Raw genomic sequence first — 13,301 nt, forward strand, 5'->3', positions numbered from 1 at the left:
GATATCCTATCCTCTATCCTATCCTATCCTCAATCCTATCCTATCCTCTATCCTCTCCTATCCTTTATACTAACCAATCGTCTATCCTATCCTCTATCCTATCCTATCCTCTATCCTATCCTATCCTCTATCCTATCCTATCCTCCATCGTCTCCTATCCTCTATCCTATCCAATCCCCTATCCTCTCCTCGATCCTATCCTATCCTCTATCGTCTGCTCTATCCTATCCTATCCACTATCCTATCCTCTCCTCAATGCTATCCTATTCTCTATCCTCACCTATCCTTTATACTATCCAATCCTCTATCCTATCCTATCCTCTATCCTATCCTATCCTCCATCGTCTCCTATCCTCTATCCTATCCAATCCCCTATCCTATCCTCTATCCTATCCTATCCTCAATCCTATCCTATCCTCTATCCTCTCCTATCCTTTATACTAACCAATCCTCTATCCTATCCTCTATCCTATCCTATCCTCTATCCTATCCTATCCTCTATCCTATCCTATCCTCTATCCTATCCTATCCTCTATCCTAGCATATCCTCTATCCTATCCTATCCTCTATCCTATCCTATCCTCAATCCTATCCTGTCCTGTATCCTCTCCTATCCTATATACTAAGCAATCCTCTATCCTATCCTCTATCCTATCCTATCGTCCATCGTCTCCTATCCTCTATCCTATCCAATCCCCTACCCTATCCTCTATCCTATCCTATCCTCTATCCTATCCAATCCTACATCCTGTCCTATCCTCCATCGTCTCCAATCCTCTATCCTATCCAATCCCCTATCCTATCCTCTATCATATCCTATCCTCTATCCTATCCTATCCTCAATCCTATCATATCCTCTATCCTCTCCTATCCTTTATACTAACCAATCCTCTATCCTATCCTCTATCCTATCCTATCCTCTATCCTATCCTATCCTCTATCCTATCCTATCCTCCATCGCCTCCTATCCTCTATCCTATCCAATCCCCTATCCTATCATCTATCCGATCCTATCCTCTATCCTATCCTATCCTCTATAATATCGTATCCTATATCATATTCTATCCTCTTTCCTATAATATCATCTATCCTATCCTATCCTCTATCCTATACTATCCTCTATCGTCTCCTGTCCTCTATCCTATCCAATCCCCTATCCTATCCTCTGTCCTATCCTATCCTATCCTCTATCCTATCCTATCCTCTATCCTATCCTATCCTCTATCCTATCCCATCCTCTATCCTATCCTATCCTCTATCCTATCCTATCCTCTATCCTATCCTATCCTCTATCGTCTCCTATCCTCTATCCCATCCAATACCCTATCCAATCCTCTATCCTATCGTATCCTGTATAATATCGTATCCTCTATCATATTCTATCCTCTATCCTATAATATCATCTATCCTATCCTATCCTGTATCCTATCCTATCCTCTATCCTATCAAATCCTACATCCTATCCTATCCGCTTTGCTATCCTATCCTCTATCCTATCCTATCCTATCCGCTTTGCTATCCTATCCTCTATCCTATCCTATCCTCTCTCCTATCCTATCCTCCATCGTCTCCTATCCTCTATCCTATCCAATCCCCTACCCTATCCTCTATCCTATCATATCCTCTATCCTATCCAATCCTACATCCTGTCCTATCCCCCATCGTCTCCTATCCTTTATCCTATCCAATCCCCTATCCTATCCTCTATCCTATCCTATCCTCTATCCTATCCTATCCTCTATCCTATCCTATCCTCTATCATATCCTACTCTCTATCGTCTCCTGTCCTCTATTCTATCAAATCCCCTATCTTATCCTCTATCGTGTCCTGTCCTCTATCCTATCCAATCCCCTATCCTATCCTCTATCGATAGGATAGAGGATAGGATAGGATAGAGTATAGGATAGGATAGATGATGTTATAGGATAGAGGATAGAATATGATAGAGGTTACGATATCCTATCCTCTATCCTATCCTATCCTCTATCCTATCCTATCCTCTATCCTATCCTATCCTCTATCCTATCCTATCCTCCATCGTCTCCTATCCTCTATCCTATCCAATCCCCTATCCTCTCCTCGATCCTATCCTATCCTCTATCGTCTGCTCTATCCTATCCTATCCACTATCCTATCCTCTCCTCAATGCTATCCTATTCTCTATCCTCACCTATCCTTTATACTATCCAATCCTCTATCCTATCCTATCCTCTATCCTATCCTATCCTCCATCGTCTCCTATCCTCTATCCTATCCAATCCCCTATCCTATCCTCTATCCTATCCTATCCTCAATCCTATCCTATCCTCTATCCTCTCCTATCCTTTATACTAACCAATCCTCTATCCTATCCTCTATCCTATCCTATCCTCTATCCTATCCTATCCTCTATCCTATCCTATCCTCTATCCTATCCTATCCACTATCCTATCCTATCCTATCCTCTATCCTATCCTATCCTCTATCCTATCCTATCCTCTATCCTATCCTATCCTCTATGCTATCCTATCCTCTATCCTATCCTATACTCTATCCTAACCTATCCTCTATCCTATCCTATTCTCTATCCTATCCTATCCTCTATAATATCGTATCCTCTATCATATCCTATCCTCTTGCCTATGATATCATCTACCCTATCGTATCCTCTATCCTATCCAATCTCCTACCCTATCCTCTATCCTATCCTATCCTCTATCGTCTGCTCTATCCTATCCTATCCACTATCCTATCCTATCCTCAATGCTATCCTATTCTCTATCCTCACCTATCCTTTATACTATCCAATCCTCTATCCTAACCTATCCTCTATCCTATCCTATTCTCTTTCCTATCCTATCCTCTATCCTATCCTATCCTCTATCCTAACCTATCCTCTATCCTATCCTATCCTCTATCCTATCCTATCCTCTATCCTATCCTATCCTCTATCCTATCCTATCCTCTATCCTACCCTATCCTCCATCGTCTCCTATCCTCTATCCTATCCAATCCCCTATCCTATCATCTATCCGATCCTATCCTCTATCCTATCCTATCCTCTATAATATCGTATCCTATATCATATTCTATCCTCTTTCCTATAATATCATCTATCCTATCCTATCCTCTATCCTATACTATCCTCTATCGTCTCCTGTCCTCTATCCTATCCAATCCCCTATCCTATCCTCTGTCCTATCCTATCCTATGCTCTATCCTATCCTATCCTCTATCCTATCCTATCCTCATTCCTATCCTATACTCCATTATATCCTATCCGCTATCCTATCATATCCTCTATCCTATAATATCCTCTATCCTATCCAATCCTCTATCCTATCCTCTATTCTATCCTCTATCCTATCCTATCCTCTATCCTATCCTCTATCCTATCCTATCCTCTATCCTATGCTATCCTCTATCCTATCCTATCCTCTATCCTATCCTATCCTCCATCGTCTCCTATCCTCTATCCTATCCAATCCCCTATCCTCTCCTCGATCCTATCCTATCCTCTATCGTCTGCTCTATCCTATCGTATCCACTATCCTATCCTCTCCTCAATGCTATCCTATTCTCTATCCTCACCTATCCTTTATACTATCCAATCCTCTATCCTATCCTATCCTCTATCCTATCCTATCCTCCATCGTCTCCTATCCTCTATCCTATCCAATCCCCTATCCTATCCTCTATCCTATCCTATCCTCAATCCTATCCTATCCTCTATCCTCTCCTATCCTTTATACTAACCAATCCTCTATCCTATCCTCTATCCTATCCTATCCTCTATCCTATCCTATCCTCTATCCTATCCTATCCTCTATCCTATCCTATCCACTATCCTATCCTATCCTATCCTCTATCCTATCCTATCCTCTATCCTATCCTATCCTCTATCCTATCCTATCCTCTATGCTATCCTATCCTCTATCCTATCCTATACTCTATCCTAACCTATCCTCTATCCTATCCTATTCTCTATCCTATCCTATCCTCTATAATATCGTATCCTCTATCATATCCTATCCTCTTGCCTATGATATCATCTACCCTATCGTATCCTCTATCCTATCCAATCTCCTACCCTATCCTCTATCCTATCCTATCCTCTATCGTCTGCTCTATCCTATCCTATCCACTATCCTATCCTATCCTCAATGCTATCCTATTCTCTATCCTCACCTATCCTTTATACTATCCAATCCTCTATCCTAACCTATCCTGTATCCTATCCTATCCTCTTTCCTATCCTATCCTCTATCCTATCCTATACTCTATCCTAACCTACCCTCTATCCTATCCTATCCTCTATCCTATCCTATCCTCAACTCTATCCTATCCTCATTCCTATCCTATACTCCATTATATCCTATCCGCTATCCTATCATATCCTCTATCCTATAATATCCTCTATCCTATCCAATCCTCTATCCTATCCTCTATCCTATCCTCTATCCTATCCTCTATCCTATCCTATCCTCTATCCTATCCTCTATCCTATCCTCTATCCTATCCTCTATCCTATCCTATCCTCTATCCTATCCTATCCTCTATCCTATCCTATCCTCAACTCTATCCTATCCTCATTCCTATCCTATACTCCATTATATCCTATCCGCTATCCTATCATATCCTCTATCCTATAATATCCTCTATCCTATCCAATCCTCTATCCTATCCTCTATCCTATCCTCTATCCTATCCTCTATCCTATCCTATCCTCTATCCTATCCTCTATCCTATCCTATCCTCTATCCTATCCTCTATCCTATCCTCTATCCTATCCTATCCTCTATCCTATCCTATCCTCTATCCTATCCTCTATCCTATCCTCTATCCTATCCTATCCTCTATCCTATCCTATCCTCAACTCTATCCTATCCTCATTCCTATCCTATACTCCATTATATCCTATCCGCTATCCTATCATATCCTCTATCCTATAATATCCTCTATCCTATCCAATCCTCTATCCTATCCTCTATCCTATCCTCTATCCTATCCTCTATCCTATCCTATCCTCTATCCTATCCTCTATCCTATCCTATCCTCTATCCTATCCCATCCTGTATCCTATCCTATCCTCTATCCTATCCTATCCTCTATGCTATCCTATCCTCTATCCTATCCTATACTCTATCCTAACCTATCCTCTATCCTATCCTATTCTCTATCCTATCCTATCCTCTATAATATCGTATCCTCTATCATATCCTATCCTCTTGCCTATGATATCATCTACCCTATCGTATCCTCTATCCTATCCAATCTCCTACCCTATCCTCTATCCTATCCTATCCTCTATCGTCTGCTCTATCCTATCCTATCCACTATCCTATCCTATCCTCAATGCTATCCTATTCTCTATCCTCACCTATCCTTTATACTATCCAATCCTCTATCCTAACCTATCCTGTATCCTATCCTATCCTCTTTCCTATCCTATCCTCTATCCTATCCTATACTCTATCCTAACCTACCCTCTATCCTATCCTATCCTCTATCCTATCCTATCCTCAACTCTATCCTATCCTCATTCCTATCCTATACTCCATTATATCCTATCCGCTATCCTATCATATCCTCTATCCTATAATATCCTCTATCCTATCCAATCCTCTATCCTATCCTCTATCCTATCCTCTATCCTATCCTCTATCCTATCCTATCCTCTATCCTATCCTCTATCCTATCCTCTATCCTATCCTCTATCCTATCCTATCCTCTATCCTATCCTATACTCTATCCTAACCTACCCTCTATCCTATCCTATCCTCTATCCTATCCTATCCTCAACTCTATCCTATCCTCATTCCTATCCTATACTCCATTATATCCTATCCGCTATCCTATCATATCCTCTATCCTATAATATCCTCTATCCTATCCAATCCTCTATCCTATCCTCTATCCTATCCTCTATCCTATCCTCTATCCTATCCTATCCTCTATCCTATCCTCTATCCTATCCTATCCTCTATCCTATCCTCTATCCTATCCTCTATCCTATCCTATCCTCTATCCTATCCTATCCTCTATCCTATCCTCTATCCTATCCTCTATCCTATCCTATCCTCTATCCTATCCTATCCTCAACTCTATCCTATCCTCATTCCTATCCTATACTCCATTATATCCTATCCGCTATCCTATCATATCCTCTATCCTATAATATCCTCTATCCTATCCAATCCTCTATCCTATCCTCTATCCTATCCTCTATCCTATCCTCTATCCTATCCTATCCTCTATCCTATCCTCTATCCTATCCTATCCTCTATCCTATCCCATCCTGTATCCTATCCTATCCTCTATCCTATCCAATCCTACATCCTATCCTATCCGCTTTGCTATCCTATCCTCTATCCTATCCTATCCTATCCGCTTTGCTATCCTATCCTCTATCCTATCCTATCCTCTCTCCTATCCTATCCTCCATCGTCTCCTATCCTCTATCCTATCCAATCCCCTACCCTATCCTCTATCCTATCATATCCTCTATCCTATCCAATCCTACATCCTGTCCTATCCCCCATCGTCTCCTATCCTTTATCCTATCCAATCCCCTATCCTATCCTCTATCCTATCCTATCCTCTATCCTATCCTATCCTCTATCATATCCTACTCTCTATCGTCTCCTGTCCTCTATTCTATCAAATCCCCTATCTTATCCTCTATCGTGTCCTGTCCTCTATCCTATCCAATCCCCTATCCTATCCCCTATCGATAGGATAGAGGATAGGATAGGATAGAGTATAGGATAGGATAGATGATATTATAGGATAGAGGATAGAATATGATAGAGGTTACGATATCCTATCCTCTATCCTATCCTATCCTCAATCCTATCCTATCCTCTATCCTCTCCTATCCTTTATACTAACCAATCCTCTATCCTATCCTCTATCCTATCCTATCCTCTATCCTATCCTATCCTCTATCCTATCCTATCCTCCATCGTCTCCTATCCTCTATCCTATCCAATCCCCTATCCTCTCCTCGATCCTATCCTATCCTCTATCGTCTGCTCTATCCTATCCTATCCACTATCCTATCCTCTCCTCAATGCTATCCTATTCTCTATCCTCACCTATCCTTTATACTATCCAATCCTCTATCCTATCCTATCCTCTATCCTATCCTATCCTCCATCGTCTCCTATCCTCTATCCTATCCAATCCCCTATCCTATCCTCTATCCTATCCTATCCTCAATCCTATCCTATCCTCTATCCTCTCCTATCCTTTATACTAACCAATCCTCTATCCTATCCTCTATCCTATCCTATCCTCTATCCTATCCTATCCTCTATCCTATCCTCTATCCTATCCTATCCTCTATCCTATCCTATCCTCTATCCTATCCTATCCTCTATCCTATCCTATCCACTATCCTATCCTATCCTATCCTCTATCCTATCCTATCCTCTATCCTATCCTATCCTCTATCCTATCCTATCCTCTATGCTATCCTATCCTCTATCCTATCCTATATTCTATCCTAACCTATCCTCTATCCTATCCTATTCTCTATCCTATCCTATCCTCTATAATATCGTATCCTCTATCATATCCTATCCTCTTGCCTATGATATCATCTACCCTATCGTATCCTCTATCCTATCCAATCTCCTAACCTATCCTCTATCGTCTGCTCTATCCTATCCTATCCACTATCCTATCCTATCCTCAATGCTATCCTATTCTCTATCCTCACCTATCCTTTATACTATCCAATCCTCTATCCTAACCTATCCTCTATCCTATCCTATCCTCTTTCCTATCCTATCCTCTATCCTATCCTATACTCTATCCTAACCTACCCTCTATCCTATCCTATCCTCTATCCTATCCTATCCTCAACTCTATCCTATCCTCATTCCTATCCTATAATCCATTATATCCTATCCGCTATCCTATCATATCCTCTATCCTATAATATCCTCTATCCTATCCAATCCTCTATCCTATCCTCTATCCTATCCTCTATCCTACCCTCTATCCTATCCTATCCTCTATCCTATCCTCTATCCTATCCTCTATCCTATCCTATCCTCTATCCTATCCTATCCTCTATCCTATCCTATCCTCTATCCTATCCTATCCTCTATCCTATCCTATCCTCTATCCTAACCTATCCTCTATCCTATCCTATCCTCTATCCTATCCTATCCTCAACGCTATCCTATCCTCATTACTATCCTATACTCCATTATATCCTATCCGCTATCGTATCATATCCTCTATCCTATAATATCCTCTATCCTATCCAATCCGCTATCCTATCCTCTATCATATCCTCTATCCTAACCTATCCTCTATCTTATCCTATCCTCTATCCTATCCTATCCTGAACCCTATCCTATCCTCATTCCTATCCTATACTCCATTATATCCTATCCGCTATCCTATCATATCCTCTATCCTATCCTCTATCCTATCCTCTATCCTATCCTATCCTCTACCCTATCCTATCCTCTATCCTATCCTATCCTCTATCCTATCCTATCCTCTATCCTATCCTATCCTCCATCGTCTCCTATCCTCTATCCTATCCAATCCCCTATCCTATCATCTATCCGTTCCTATCCTCTATCCTATCCTATCCTCTATAATATCGTATCCTATATCATATTCTATCCTCTTTCCTATAATATCATCTATCCTATCCTATCCTCATTCCTATCCTATACTCCATTATATCCTATCCGCTATCCTATCATATCCTCTATCCTATCCTCTATCCTATCCTCTATCCTATCCTCTATCCTATCCTATCCTCTATCCTATCCTATCCTCTATCCTATCCTATCCTCTATCCTATTCTATCCTCTATCCTATCCTATCCTCTATCCTATCCTATCCTATCTTCTATCCTATCCTATCCTCTATCCTATCCTATCCTCTATCCTATCCTATCCTCTATCCTATCCTATCCTCTATCCTATCCTATCCTCTATTCTATCCTATCCTCATTCCTATCCTATACTCCATTATATCCTATCCGCTATCCTATCATATCCTCTATCCTATCGTCTATCCTATCCTCTATCCTATCCTATCCTATCCTCTATCCTATCCTATCCTCTATCCTATCCTATCCTCTATCCTCTCCTATCCTCTATCCTATTCTATTCTCCATCCTATCCTATCCTCTATCCTATCCTATCCTCTATCCTATACTATCCGCTATCCTATCCTATCCTCTATCCTATCCTATACTCTATCCTAACCTATCCTCTATCCTATCCTATTCTCTATCCTATCCTATCCTGAACCCTATCCTATCCTCATTCCTCACCTATACTCCATTTTATCCTATCCGCTATCCTATCATATCCTCTATCCTATCCTATCCTCTATCCTCTCCTATCCTCTATCCTATTCTATTCTCTATCCTATCCTATCCTCTATCCTATCCTATCCTCTATCCTATACTATCCGCTATCCTATCCTATCCTCTATCCTATCCTGTCCTCTATCCTATCCTATCCTCTATCCTATCATATCCTCTATCCTATCCTATCCTCTATCCTATCCTATCCTCTATCCTATCCTATCCTATCCTATCCTCTATCCTCTATCCTATCCTATCCTCTATAATATCGTATCCTCTATCATATAATATCCTCTTGCCTATGATATCATCTACCCTATCGTATCCTCTATCCTATCCAATCTCCTACCCTATCCTCTATCCTATCCTATCCTCTATCGTCTGCTCTATCCTATCCTATCCACTATCCTATCCTATCCTCAATGCTATCCTATTCTCTATCCTCACCTATCCTTTATACTATCCTATCCTCTATCCTATCCTATCCTCTATCCTATCCTGTCCTCTATCCTATCCTATCCTCTATCCTATCCTATCCTCTATCCTCTCCTATCCTCTATCCTATTCTATTCTCCATCCTATCCTATCCTCTATCCTATCCTATCCTCTATCCTATACTATCCGCTATCCTATCCTATCCTCTATCCTATCCTATACTCTATCCTAACCTATCCTCTATCCTATCCTATTCTCTATCCTATCCTATCCTGAACCCTCTCCTATCCTCATTCCTGACCTATACTCCATTATATCCTATCCGCTATCCTATCATATCCTCTATCCTATCCAATCCTCTATCCTATCCTCTATCCTATCCTCTATCCTATCCTCTATCCTATCCTATCCTCTATCCTATCCTATCCTCTATCCTATCCTATCCTCTATCCTATCCTATCCTCTATCCTATCCTATCCTCTATCCTAACCTGTCCTCTATCCTATCCTATCCTCTATCCTATCATATCCTCAACGCTATCCTATCCTCATTACTATCCTATACTCCATTATATCCTATCCGCTATCGTATCATATCCTCTATCCTATCCTATCCTCTATCCTCTCCTATCCTCTATCCTATTCTATTCTCTATCCTATCCTATCCTCTATCCTATCCTATCCTCTATCCTATACTATCCGCTATCCTATCCTATCCTCTATCCTATCCTGTCCTCTATCCTATCCTATCCTCTATCCTATCCTATCCTCTATCCTATCCTATCCTCTATCCTATCCTATCCTCTATCCTATCCTATCCTATCCTATCCTCTATCCTCTATCCTATCCTATCCTCTATAATATCGTATCCTCTATCATATCCTATCCTCTTGCCTATGATATCATCTACCCTATCGTATCCTCTATCCTATCCAATCTCCTACCCTATCCTCTATCCTATCCTATCCTCTATCGTCTGCTCTATCCTATCCTATCCACTATCCTATCCTATCCTCAATGCTATCCTATTCTCTATCCTCACCTATCCTTTATACTATCCTATCCTCTATCCTATCCTATCCTCTATCCTACCCTCAATCCTATCCTATCCTCTATCCTCTCCTATCCTTTATACTAACCAATCCTCTATCCTATCCTTTATCCTATCCTATCCTCTATCCTATCCTATCCTCTATCCTATCCTATCCTCTATCCTATCCTATCCTCTATCCTATCCTATCCTCTATCCTATCCTATCCTCTATCCTATCCTATCCTCTATCCTATCCTATCCTCTATCCTATCCTATCCTCTATCCTATCCTATCCTCTATCCTATCCTATCCTCTATCCTATCCTATCCTATCTTGTATCCTATCCTATCCTCTATCCTATCCTATCCTCTATCCTATCCTATCCTCTATCCTATCCTATCCTCTATCCTATCCTATACTCTATTCTATCCTATCCTCATTCCTATCCTATACTCCATTATATCCTATCCGCTATCCTATCATATCCTCTATCCTATCGTCTATCCTATCCTCTATCCTATCCTATCCTCTATCCTATCCTATCCTCTATCCTATCCTATCCTCTATCCTCTCCTATCCTCTATCCTATTCTATTCTCCATCCTATCCTATCCTCTATCCTATCCTATCCTCTATCCTATACTATCCGCTATGCTATCCTATCCTCTATCTTATCCTATACTCTATCCTAACCTATCCTCTATCCTATCCTATTCTCTATCCTATCCTATCCTGAACCCTATCCTATCCTCATTCCTAACCTATACTCCATTATATCCTATCCGCTATCCTATCATATCCTCTATCCTATCCAATCCTCTATCCTATCCTCTATCCTATCCTATCCTCTATCCTATCCTATCCTCTATCCTATCCTATCCTCTATCCTATCCTATCCTCTATCCTATCCTATCCTCTATCCTAACCTGTCCTCTATCCTATCCTATCCTCTATCCTATCATATCCTCAACGCTATCCTATCCTCATTACTATCCTATACTCCATTATATCCTATCCGCTATCGTATCATATCCTCTATCCTATCCTATCCTCTATCCTCTCCTATCCTCTATCCTATTCTATTCTCTATCCTATCCTATCCTCTATCCTATCCTATCCTCTATCCTATACTATCCGCTATCCTATCCTATCCTCTATCCTATCCTGTCCTCTATCCTATCCTATCCTCTATCCTATCCTATCCTCTATCCTATCCTATCCTCTATCCTATCCTATCCTCTATCCTATCCTATCCTATCCTATCCTCTATCCTCTATCCTATCCTATCCTCTATAATATCGTATCCTCTATCATATCCTATCCTCTTGCCTATGATATCATCTACCCTATCGTATCCTCTATCCTATCCAATCTCCTACCCTATCCTCTATCCTATCCTATCCTCTATCGTCTGCTCTATCCTATCCTATCCACTATCCTATCCTATCCTCAATGCTATCCTATTCTCTATCCTCACCTATCCTTTATACTATCCTATCCTCTATCCTATCCTATCCTCTATCCTACCCTCAATCCTATCCTATCCTCTATCCTCTCCTATCCTTTATACTAACCAATCCTCTATCCTATCCTTTATCCTATCCTATCCTCTATCCTATCCTATCCTCTATCCTATCCTATCCTCTATCCTATCCTATCCTCTATCCTATCCTATCCTCTATCCTATCCTATCCTCTATCCTATCCTATCCTCTATCCTATCCTATCCTCTATCCTATCCTATCCTCTATCCTATCCTATCCTCTATCCTATCCTATCCTCTATCCTATCCTATCCTCTATCCTATCCTATCCTATCTTGTATCCTATCCTATCCTCTATCCTATCCTATCCTCTATCCTATCCTATCCTCTATCCTATCCTATCCTCTATCCTATCCTATACTCTATTCTATCCTATCCTCATTCCTATCCTATACTCCATTATATCCTATCCGCTATCCTATCATATCCTCTATCCTATCGTCTATCCTATCCTCTATCCTATCCTATCCTCTATCCTATCCTATCCTCTATCCTATCCTATCCTCTATCCTCTCCTATCCTCTATCCTATTCTATTCTCCATCCTATCCTATCCTCTATCCTATCCTATCCTCTATCCTATACTATCCGCTATGCTATCCTATCCTCTATCTTATCCTATACTCTATCCTAACCTATCCTCTATCCTATCCTATTCTCTATCCTATCCTATCCTGAACCCTATCCTATCCTCATTCCTAACCTATACTCCATTATATCCTATCCGCTATCCTATCATATCCTCTATCCTATCCAATCCTCTATCCTATCCTCTATCCTATCCTATCCTCTATCCTATCCTATCCTCTATCCTATCCTATCCTCTATCCTATCCTATCCTCTATCCTATCCTATCCTCTATCCTAACCTGTCCTCTATCCTATCCTATCCTCTATCCTATCATATCCTCAACGCTATCCTATCCTCATTACTATCCTATACTCCATTATATCCTATCCGCTATCGTATCAT

Source organism: Halictus rubicundus, unplaced genomic scaffold (genome assembly GCF_050948215.1).
Source record: "Halictus rubicundus isolate RS-2024b unplaced genomic scaffold, iyHalRubi1_principal scaffold0338, whole genome shotgun sequence".
NCBI classification, from domain to species: domain Eukaryota; kingdom Metazoa; phylum Arthropoda; class Insecta; order Hymenoptera; family Halictidae; genus Halictus; species Halictus rubicundus.